This window comes from Macrotis lagotis, chromosome X (genome assembly GCF_037893015.1).
Source record: "Macrotis lagotis isolate mMagLag1 chromosome X, bilby.v1.9.chrom.fasta, whole genome shotgun sequence".
NCBI classification, from domain to species: Eukaryota; Metazoa; Chordata; class Mammalia; order Peramelemorphia; family Peramelidae; genus Macrotis; species Macrotis lagotis.
In genome coordinates, this window is record NC_133666.1 from 283,806,514 (window position 1) to 283,818,832 (window position 12,319).

Consider the following 12,319-nt stretch of genomic DNA (forward strand, 5'->3'; position numbering starts at 1 on the left):
GAGTCGCACAGCCCAAGGCTGAGCTGATCTGCCACCTCACCTCAGGCTACCGCGGCGGGGCACAAGCTGTTCTCCACCACCACCACCACCACCACCACCCCACACTCAAGCCCTCACCTGAAATGTTGCTCTAGGGCCGTTTTACAGGGAGCCCCCCCCCCCCCGTTCTATATCCCACTATGCTGCTGGGATTCCCTCTGGCCCCAGCTGAGTCCCAGAGGCGCAGGCAAGGAGATCCTCTAGTGGCTTCGGCAGGAGTTAATAAACAGTTAAGTTTGGAAGACTCAGCAGACACGTTGAGGGGGAGTAACCAAGCTGGAGCAGCAAAAACATCACAGCGCATTCCTGGGGAGTCCTCAGCTGCCAGCATCTGATTAGAACCATATCTCTCCCTGTGAGTGGCTCACTCCGCTCGGCAGCCCAGCGTACAACCGAGTACTGAACCGGCCCGCGGGGTTGGCCAGTCCTCCCGGAGAGGATTTGGGGAGCAGTGGGGGGAGAAATCATGCTCGGAACCGAAAGGAGCTAGTTTGTGAGTAGTTTTGTGTGGTTTTCCCCCTTCCCACCCCCCACCCCCTCTCCCCCCCCCTTCCTTCTCGACCCCTGCTCTCGGCTTTCACTTCTTGGAGGTCCGGAGCTGGGCTTGGGCTCGGTTTTCCCGGCCCTCTTGGGAGAGCGGGCTGCGGGGAGCCAGCCGAGCAAGGAGGCTGCGAGGTGCGGTGGGAGCGGGCGGTCCTGGAGCCTGGCATTTGAGACAGGGCTGGGGCTGAATGAAGGAGCCTTCGGAGCCGGGCTTAGACCCGGCGGTGCGGGAAGGGAAGGGAGGAAAACTGCCACCGAATCCCGGGAAGGGGGAGGCGGGCGCCGGCAGCTTCTAGAAAGCCACCCTTGTTGGTGGTAGTTTTTCCTCCCTCTGGTGACTGCCTAATGAGCTCCCCGACGTGCTTGCTTTTGCTCGCTTGCCTAACAAAGAGGGAGGACCTGGTCTGGGAGACTCCGGAGCAGCCTAGCCGGGAGTGACAAGCACGGGGACGAAATATTCTGGAACTTTGTCTCGCTCTCTTCCCGCTGCCGGCTTTCCTAAGACAATAGCTGCCGGAAGGTAACTGGCCCCACTAGTGGGGAGGCTCGAAGCTGCCTGGCCGCCGCCGCCACCTCCAGGAGAAGGGCAGGCGCTGAGGCCGGTGGGCTCTCCGGGCTGGCGGGGGCAAAGTGGAGGGCCAGATGGGAAAAGGAATGGGAGAAAAACGGAAAAACAAACCAACCCCAAAACCAACCTTGGCGGCCAACTGGAAATGCAGCGGTGTTCACTTCCTTGGCTTTAGGTGTCTCTTTTTAATATCCCCACGGGCTACGGCCTGATTTCTGCCTTCGATGTAGGTTTAGAACTTTGCTGAGATAATTATTTTTTAATGACGGAAGCCTTAGCAGGAGGGAGGGACTTCTGGCAACCTCTTCCAAATTAAACGTGGGGTCCAGAAACTAGCTTCTCTATGCCAGTGAATAACTTTAATATGGCAGAAGGAAAAGACAGGGAGTGACTGGGTGGAGAAAGGGACTCAATCTTAGGTTTTAAAATATTAGTATTACCACAGAAATTCCTTGATGGGGCTTCTTGGCCCCTGTCACTGGGGGGGAAGGGAACCACCCAGAATAGCCGGTACAGAACCTAAAAATGCTGAGTGAAAAACCATCCCCCAAGAATCGAATTAATGTCTTAAGTAGCTTTTCTTAGAGTTTCTCCAACATAAGTTTTCCTGCCCACATTGAGAAAAACATGTGCCAGGTTGTTTCCCCCCCCCCCCTCTTTTAAAATAGAGAGATGGGAGGAAAACATATAGAAAGCACCAGACAGATTGCTGACGCTTGGGATCTAAGACAAGCTTCTTACAACAGAAGCCTTGTCGTGACTTCACATTTATTTTTTCTGGGCCCTGTCACTACTCTGTCACAGGGAGGGAGATAAGACTTTATGAAACTTGAAAATAGAGGAGATTTTTTGCAGCTTCTTCCTTAATGCTTTCTGGAAAAGGGAAGGGGAGAGAGAATTTGGGGAAGAACAACATTAATAGGCAAGAGTAAAATAGGCTAGTCAATCCTCTCTTAAAAAGGCAGGATGAAAAGATTACTATGCAGTTTACTAGTCTACCCTTTTAAGGCAGATATTCTTTGTGGCCAATAACCTCTAGTGTCTTTCTTTCTTAACATTCAAGTATCTTTATCCTAAATTAGATTTGACATCTTTTTTTTCTGAAATTGTAGGTAATTTTTCCAAACTCCTCATTATGGCTCACCTTCTTCCTTAATCTCATGGATGTGTATTTGTGACTTTGTGAAGGTTTTGGGTGCATATGTGCAGATGTATGCAACTAGCTACTTCCCACTTCCCATCTAAGCTAACTTTCTAGAGCAAGCACAGGTAACACCCCATATCTTAGAGATGTGGGAGAAGTATTACATTGCAAGTTAAAAGACTTGTTTAAGACTTTAGTGAAGAATAGACTTTGATGTTATAAAATAACTGCTGAGTTCAAGATCTAGTCTAAGACTGAAACTCTAAAATTTCCCTGTAATTACATTACCTGTGTGACCTTAGACAAGTCATTAAATGTCATTGGACCTCCATTTTCCTGGGTAGCTAAATGAGGGTATTAGACTAGATGACCTCTAAATCTGTGATTCGGTGACTTGTTTCATCTTTTCCTTTACCTTATCAGTGGCTTCGAAGACAATTTGTTGTCAGGAAAGGGATGCTGGTGACTTCTGAGTCCTGCTGACTGGTTAACTGGCAACATTATTTATTGGATTGCTAAGTCATTCCTCCCTGTTTATTATATAGAGAACAAGAGAAGGCTTAGCAGTTTGGATTCTGGTTAGCAATATGTTTTGGGGAAACTTGGACCTCTTCACAAGGCAGTGACTATGGGTTTTTTTCCATTTTTTCTGTTGCTTGGTGTTGGTAAACTTAAATTTAGTACTACTAAACTGCCTACTCTTCATGGGTTTAACTTGGGGCTACAATCTGTTCTACTCCAAATCTCAACCTTTCAGACTTTCCCAACTCTGTTCCTGTGTAGGGGGAAGAATAATTTGTGGAAATGTTCCACCATTTGGAGGAAAAAAAATCTCATTCCTGGGACACAATAGTGGTTGGACATTGCCCTACTGGTCTTTAGAACAAAGATAATCAGCTGGAGAGACTTGGGGCCTGACTGGCTTGGAAGACTGAGCTAGTTGCTGTAGAAATGTGCACTTTTCTGGTCTTTTGAGTAAGCATAAGCAGAATGGCAGTTTGAAACACCTGAGTTTCAGAATGTGGTTTTTTAAAATGCTCTCTGGTTCTGAAATGTAATGCTAAGGTTGAACCAATGCCATTGCAATTCTAGAGCTAGAAGAAAATCTCCAACAGAAACTTATTAACTATGATGGTAGGGTTGATGTGCTTTGGATAGATGTGTTATTTATTTGTTTACAAATAGTGGATCTGTATTCCCAAAGAAAACTAATGGATACCTTAGGAACCTGAGAAGTCAAGCATTCTAATCTACTAAGGGAGGCAGAAATGGAGAGGGGGAGATGCCCTTTGATTTCAAGTTGGCTTAATGACCAATATAACCTTTGAGATATAGAAGTCTAGATTTTTTTTAAGAGCTAGGAGGAACTTTAGAGTGCTGGATTGATGGTAAAAATGGGTGATGATGATGATGATATTTATTCTGGAAGAGAACCATGACATCAGGGAGGTAATGCCATGACAAGCACATTATTTGGATTTGAGTGGGGGGGTGTTGTGCAAAGTTACCAGCCCTACTTTCTCCTACAGAGCCTTCTGGGTCCAGTAGCCAGATATGAATCAGGACAATTGGAGATGGCCTTTGTAATTGTGTGCAAGTTACCATCTCATTGGTTACTGGACCTCAGTTTTCTTCTCTGTAAAATAAAAAGTTTGAATCGGATGACCTCCAAGGGACTAAGATCCCTCCAAGCTCTATATCTATAATTCTATGAACCCCTTTGCTCAGGTCAGTCACTTAGAATATGGCAGAGCTGAGAAACTAAACCAAGGTCATCTAATTCCAAATCCATTGCTCTTTCAAATACTTTATGCAGTCTCTTAATCTTAATGCATTCATTACATGTTAGTGGGAAAAGGAGTATAATAGAGGCAAACACACTGAAACATGTATGGAACAAGAAACCAACTCCACTGCCCTCCCAACTCTCCCACACACACACAATACACTATACAAGTAAATATAAGTCATTCTTTGCAAAAATACTCATTTTAATGAGGTTCCATAATTAAGGCTCATATATTGCAAAATAAACACTAGCATTCAAACATTTAACTATAAACAAGGGAAGCATATTTGTCTATTCCAACATTAGTACAGACCAGACAAAAAAAGTCTCTGTTTGTGGTTCAAAGGACTCTCCATGGTCTATATGATCTTTTCTACTTTCATTTTGCCAGGCTACTCTTCTCCCCTACCCCACACCTCCATAACTACATATAAAGAAAAAAAGTCCTTTTTCCAAAGACCTGCATTGGATGGAAAGAGAAAGGAAACTATGGACCACCCATATTAATTGCAATGATTAGGCTAGCCATCTGTGGAGTGACGGGCTGCCTACACAGCAGGGCTCATGGCCAAGGATAGCTCCTTTTCATGCATCCCTTTCTGAGCCTTTAAGAAAGCCTGTGACTCTGGAGTCAGAGGGAGTCCGAACAAATCACTTCCTGGCCCAAAATGAGAGTGACACTTTTGGCAAAGGGAACCAGAATCTCCTTTCCCTTGTCCACTAACACCCCCAACTCCTTTGTTTTATTACACTTCATAATTTTTTCCCTTTCTAATAGAAAACTTTTTAACAAACAAGATGAAAAAGATCACCCAGGGACCTCTGGGACCAAAATTAAAACTGGTCTGATAGAAAAAGAACCTTGGGCTAAGCCCCTCCCATAATCTGTACAAAGTATCTTACTATTTAAGCACCTTTAGAATTCCATTTAAAGACACTGATACTTATGATGAGTGACTAGGGGAGAGAAGCTTACATTTTGGAGTCAGGCAACAAGTTAAATTATATTGAAGGAATAAGGAAGCAAAAATCTGAAAGAACTAGGGATGATCTAGGAGAATCCTTGGGAGAAGTTCAAAGAACAATTTCCCAGAAAGTTAGGTAAGAGAGGTTTTCAAATTCAAGGAATCTTAGTGATGTTTCCTTAACAAGTCCCCTCTGATTGGTTAAGGTTATTGCCTCACACTCATACTAGAGAAACTAGCTGTGTCACTCTGAAGTAGGCTGTTGCTTCTATGTTACTCCATATGGTAGCTGAATTATCCCGAAGTACACAATTTAGCACAACCTGACTTCTTTGTCATATTGCCAGCATTGAAATCTTCCTCACCTTGCTTCTTTTCCTTTGTGGATTAACTGCAGCACTAGCAATACTGACTGATCTCTCTTCTAAGGAGAGGAAGAGAGAAAGGGAGATAAATCTTGTTAGGAAAAATGTCAGAGATGATGGTCCTACATGGGATGAGAGAAGCAAACTGGGTTAAAGTAGATCACTAAAAATGTGATGAGGCAATTAAAAAGTGCATTTAAGATACAGGTTATTTTAACTAAAATCACAGATTCAATCATTGACTTTTATCTCCTCTCTTCCCCTTTTCTTTCCCCTTCCTCTTCTTCATCATGTCATGTCCCTACCTTTAAAGAAAGTGTGTTACTTCATTTCTTAGTATTGAAGGTACCAATGTCTAATTTCTCCCTTAAGAAGGGGTGTGGAGATGGTTATGCAATATGTATTCAATAGTGTTACTTGGGGGGGGGAAGAAAAAGTGTAAATTATGTTCATAATTTCAATTTGCATAGGGGACTACATATTAGAAAATTTCCTCTACTGGTAAAGACTGGGGTCTACTCTATATTAAAGAGTTGATTTGCCTAGGGTCCTACAGCTTGTATATGTCAGAAGTCATACTGGCATTTAAATTTTTCTGATTTAGCAGCTCTCCACCCACTCCATCCCCTCTTTCTCTTTCCCTCTCCCTCTCCCTCTCCCTCTTTGTCTCTGTCTATGTCTCTTTCTCCTCTGCCCCAGGAAGTTACTGAAACTCATATGCAATGACATACCTCTTTAAAGTTTGCTTAGCACAGAATTCTTGTCCCTATTTTATAGAACATAGATGCATATCTAGTTAGTTTCAGGAAGGTCTTGGACCAAGATTTTGAATATTCCAAGCCCAGTACTAATGATCAGGACTTGGGTCATCAAATAGTCTTTGTTCTCACACACACATACAAACACTCATATATACATAGGAAAAACAAAGGAAAAACACAGGATTTGGAGCCAGAGAAGCAGGGTTCAAATCCCAGCTCTGTCCTGTATTACCTATGTGACCTTCAGCAAGTCACTTAACCTCCTAGGGGTTCTAGTTCTTCTCATCTGTAAAATTAAAAAACTGGTTGGATTAGATGACCTCCAAATTTCCTTCTATCTCTAAATCTAAGATCTATGACCTCCAGTAGAATAGATAACTAAATCATGATCTCTAATCTGCTTTTAAATATGCTTTGGGGAGTGGAGGGGAGAGGGTGGAGTTTGGGTTATTAGTTTAAAAAAAAAAAACAAGAGAGGTAGTATTATAATAGTCAAAGAACTGAGCTGTGAGACCAGCTCATTGCTTTCTCCTGCTACTGGTCAATTTGAGTGTCCTGGGGCAAGTCATTTAGTTGTTCTTTCTGCATCATCAACAAACAATATAATACCCTGTGCACCTCACTGGGAGTCATGAAAGAATGTATATGAAGTTAAAGAACAAGTCAGAAAGGTAAGGGGGTTTTTTTGTTTTTGTTTTGTTTTGTGACTATTCTGACTTCTCATATCAATCGAGATAATTACCTAGAGGTGGTTTGTTAAAGTATATGTTAATAAATGAAAAATCTGGATAAATTGGCTTTTCTAGAGAGCAATCTCATTTATTATGATGTGCCAGTCACTGTGCAAAGGACTGGAGATACAATTTGGACCAACCAAATTATTAGGGAGAGAGAATATTTCAAGCTATACAAATCTGTTTAAAAACATGATTCTACTAGATTTAAAAAAAAAACAACCGCATGCCTTACATTCCCAATAGATTTTCCACTATTCCCCTCACAGTAGTAGCTCATGTTCAAGCAAAGATGGGAGAAGTGCCAATTTAATACTCCATCAGCTCTTGTTGATGTAGGAATGGCATACAAGAGACTCAAGTAGGTGTCAAGACCAGTTCCTTTCCCGGGCATATTTGATATTCAATTCAACAAAATCTTCTTACATGCCTACGTGGTTTAGAACATAGTTCCAGGAATTAGATAAAAAGTGTGGAAATTTCATGATTTCTGTTTTCTTGGCACTAACAGTCTACTTTAGTTGCTAGTTCAGCTATCTTTGTAGGCTATTCCTGTTTAAAAAAAATTCATGTTTCTTCTGTGTGGTGTAACTATTTCTTTAGAATGGTATAGCTAAACTGAGTTTCTTAGCATTAACTAGAATAATCTGAGAACCTTGCCAAGTCTCTCCCCCCCCAAAAAAAATAAATCAAAGCAACCAAAACCCCCTCACAAATCCTTAGATCTCTAGGCATCATGTTTCCAAATAAAGCATTCATGTTTAGGCTTAGACTGTATGCCCCACTGAAGTCAAGGATAAAAGTTCTTATCTCTTCTTCTCTCCCTCTCCCCCAATTTGAGCACTAGACTTTGCAGTAGTACTTGCTTAATAAATGATTGTTGGGGGGCAGCTATGTGGCATGGTGGATAGAGCACCAGCCCTGGAGTCAGGAGTGCCTGAATTCAAATGTGACCTCAGACACTTAACAATTACCTAGCTGTGTGGCCTTGGTCAAATCACATAATCACATTGCCTTGCCAAAAAAAAAGGTAATCTCCGGCATTCAGATGTATAAGCTCTTAGTTGGAGTGTAAGAAAATAATGATTGTTGAATCAATAATTTTCATTACTGAAACCTAATGACACAGTTGCAATGATTTGGGGAAGTATATTCTCTTTATTTCCCAGTAAACATATCAAAATCAAAATCATTTTTCAGGGGCGGCTAGGTGGCACAGTGAATAGAGCACCGGCCTTGGAGTCAGGAGTACCTGGGTTCAAATCCCACCTCAGACACTTAATAATTACCTAACCGCATGGCCTTGGGCAAGCCACTTAACCCCATTGCCTTGAAAAATCTAAAAAAAAAAATTTTTAATCATTTTTCAGATGATTTAGACCATACATTATGCTTATTCACTAACCAACCTCATGCTTTGTGGCTTAGAACTCCATGACTTCTCTCCTTGATCTCATTATATATTATATGTAACTTAAATTTTTTTTTTAATTTAAGGCATTGGGGTTAAGTGACTTGCCCAAGGTGACACAGCTAGGCAATTATTAAGTGTCTGAGGCTGGATCTGAACTCAGGTTCTCCTGACTACAACACCAGTGCTCTATCCACTGATCACATAGCTGCTCCTGTATGTAACTTTTTTTGTATGTCATGGACCCTTTTGACAGGCTGATGAGACTATGGGCTTCCATTACTCTTAGAATTTTGCTTTTAAATGAACAAAATACAGAGTATTATTCCAAAAGAAACCAATTATATTGAAATACAGTTTACTAAGATATAAAAAAAAAAATTAAGGTTTACAGACTTCAGGATAAGGCATCCTGATATAAAGATCTTTGAAATGCCATGATCTCCTTTATCAAAACCCTGAAATAGTCTCACTTTGAACAGCATATCATCCAAATAGATTCTTTTTTATGGTATTCTTCAAAACTTACTAAAGTATGTGGCACTCTAAATAATTATCAACTCTTTTTTCCCTTAATTTTCCTTTTTCTTTGCCCTATTTTTAATAACATCTTATGAGAAAATAGCCATCACACACACACACACACACACACACACACACACACACACACACACACACACACACGAAAAATGCTGAGTTTTATTTTCAGGTACTCTAATCTTGTTTATAATTTGTCATTTGGCTTTCATGAATTTGTTGACAAGAATGTTCGAAGTCCTTTGTGACTAATCCAGTACCTGAACTACAGGTACCCAAGTGTTTTTTTACTTAGCATAAGGAAAAGCCTTACATCAAGGCTTTCTCAGCAGTTAAACCTTAAGACATAACTAGAAAGTAAATGCAATAAACCTTCTCCTCATTAAAAGCATCCAGCAGATGTACAATGACACTAATCTCCTTAAACCAGCGTGTTTTGTTAGAAGATGGGGAATTCAGCTTAATTTAATCTCTGTTTAGCTTCCGAAGCAGAGACCTGGTGTTGCATCCATATTATTGGTTTTGCTGGGAAGCCTTAATTGCTTAAAAGATCATATTCCTGTCAAAAATATTCAAGGTTTTGTTGAATAAAATGTCCATATTAGCAACTGGGAAAGGGAAAGTGTCTTGGATGGTAATAATACTTACATAATGGACTTGCAACTCAATATCTATAAAATTTCTTCTGCAACCAACTGGTGATCTTTACCTGTTAAACCACTGTGTGAAATAGCTATTGTGCAAACATTCTGTGTGAGTGATTAGAGGATATATAAAAAAGTTAAGGAGGTTATAATTTAGTAGGGAGTATGACATAACTATAGCACATATTATTTGGTTCAAGTGCTTGATGAATAGTAAATCCAACATGTTATAAGACTACAGACACAAGAACTCACTTCTAGTTGGGATGGTCAAGGTGGTGGTATTTGAATAGGGCCTTAAGGGTAGGTTGAAATCATAATTTCATTTAACATCAGGAAGTCCTCTATGACAGTTTTATCAGCAATACTCATTAGTTGGGTAATTATGGGCAACCTTTCTGAATCTTAGTTTCCTCATCTATCATGAGGTTCCCATAGGGACTAGACCTGTGATTTCATTAGGATAAAGAAATTCCAGATGAAAAATTTCCTTTACCAATGGAATTTAGAACCTTCTCTTCAATGTATAACTTCTCAGTGTCTTAGATTTTTTGCTAAGATTAGATGATTTATCTGCCTGTGTGTCTCAAGTACAATTTAAACTTACATCTTGCTGGCTTTGAGAGCAACTCTCTATGCACTTTGTAGTTGTAAGAATATATGCAAAGTATTAGATAAATGTAAATTATCTTATTAGACTGGACATGAGGGAAGTTTGAAAATGGCATGAACAAAGGAACAAGCATAAAGGAGCTGATATGTTTAAGGCATATCTATCAACTTAATTAGAGTATGAAGAGGAAGCCTGGGACCAAATTGGGGAATGTTTTGAATACCAATCTGAAGTTTGGGCTTAATTTTTGTTATAGTCATGAAGAGTTATTTTTCAAGTAGAGAATCCATTCTGGCTTAATGTAACAGGCTAGTGTTAAAATAACATGAATTGGAGTAAAATAGAGACTGGCAGTTATATATTTTACTGCATATGGGTTTCAAAATAGTAAAAAAAAGATCTTAGAATCCAAGGCCTCAATGTTAAGAATCCAACTCAAAATTTGCCCCACTCTTTTAAGCTTAGCATTGGATTAGTTACTGCAAAAAATACATAAATAGGAAACACCTCTCGTAGCATTTTGTTTGAACCTCATGAAATATAGTTTTTATGTAAAATGTAGTTTTTTGGTGTAAAAGTTATATTATCCCTAATAGGTTTAAATTCAAATGAAATGCACATAGGAGATTCAATTTTACAAGAATAGTTACTAACCACTTATAATTAAGTTTGTTTGGATATAAAATTAAATAAAATTACTAGGGAGTAATCCAAAACAAAACTTCCAAGATCATGTATAGACAAATACTGGGGAATCTGGGTCTAAAAGGAACATGTAGTCCAGATATCTCTGACCCAGGAAGGCTTCTTGAAAAAAACATTAATTGAGGAAGACCTTGAAGAATGCCTTTGAAATAAACATGTAGAGAGACCACATAAATAAAGGCACAGAGGTAGAAGAAATGGATTGAATAATCCTATTTATATTTGAAGATATGGTTCAATAAGCAGAAGAATTGACCTTGAGTTAATGGGGAATATTGTAGGTTCTCAAGTTGAAAAATGATATGGTAAAATTTTGACCTTTTCCCTTCAAATACTTTGCTATTTATGCAAGCATAGATTCTATTCCCTACACTTGCTCCCTTATGTTGTATACCCCCACTTACCCAATAGATTGTAAACTCCTTGAGGGCAAAGGTTATTTCTTTTTTTATTGTGCCATCAGAAGAAATAAATAAAACTGATAAATTCTTCATAATAAGACAAAATAAGGAGCACAGTATAGTAGTGATATGCTGAATTCCCTTCCCACTCACCCAATCTATTATGACAATCTCAACATGAGGTACTCAGGGTACACTGGCTCTCATATCCTAAGGGTTCTTTTTGTCTTTTGAAGTTTTCCCTGCTCCACTGGACAAATTTCCATGACTATCTACCACCACAAGCAAAATCTCACCAAACAAGTATTTGTATGTCTGTTCAATGTCACAAGCAATACATAATTGTACAAGGCAATCTCTGCCCCCATGGAGCCTTCAATCCAGAAACAATATGGCCAGATTCTATAGTTAGATACCATGGGTGAAGGTTGAACAAAGTCTTATCACTACTGTGAAGAAGAGGTCTCTTTATAATTGATTTAAGACAATTGGGTTTTGTGAAGAGGAAGGGAGATCATATAATCATTTTAATCTGGACAAATGGATTGGAAAGAGAAGAGTTAGTAAAAAAAAAATCATCATATTAGTGTGCTTTAAACTTAATATTATTCTTGAGTATAAACAGACATTAAAAATAAAGCCATAGATTCTATTCACACCCTCACTCCTTGCTTTGTCTACCCTAACTAGGAATAGACCCTTTTGAATATATATAAAAGAAGGGATCTTTGTGTGATTATATACTCAAGGGTGCCAATAACTCTCATAGTTGGAAGAAAGATTATAAATAAGTACCATTGTTGGATATTTCTAAGGTGGGGGAGAACAGAGAGGAAGTACACTTCCTTCTATGTTAAATCAAAATCTATTTCTTTCATCTTAAATTTATCTTTTCCATTTAATTCATTCAATATGCACAAGTAGATAAATCAGTATAATTTCAACAATATTTTTAGTAATGTGATTCACAATGTCAGTCAATAAGTATTTATTAGGCACCTACTATATGATAGGCATATAAGACTAGGATGCAAAGAAAGGCAAAAGAAAATCCCTGCCATATTGGAGCTCACAGTCCACCACACAAATATCTACAGAAC

At 39.5% G+C, this 12,319-nt stretch overlaps 1 protein-coding gene across 4 annotated transcripts in view; it reads left to right on the plus strand.

Annotated features, from left to right (window-relative positions):
* Nucleotides 1-228: 228 nt before the first annotated feature.
* DAB2 (DAB adaptor protein 2) overlaps nt 229-12,319 on the plus strand; it is a 64,132-nt gene continuing 52,041 nt past the window's right edge. The window contains exon 1 of one of the 4 annotated variants that reach the window (XM_074206120.1): nt 229-532. The gene's annotated coding sequence lies outside the window, so the exon portion shown is untranslated. The remainder of the gene's footprint in view (nt 533-12,319) is intronic. The other 3 variants (XM_074206118.1, XM_074206122.1, XM_074206121.1) reach the window with 3 other exon arrangements.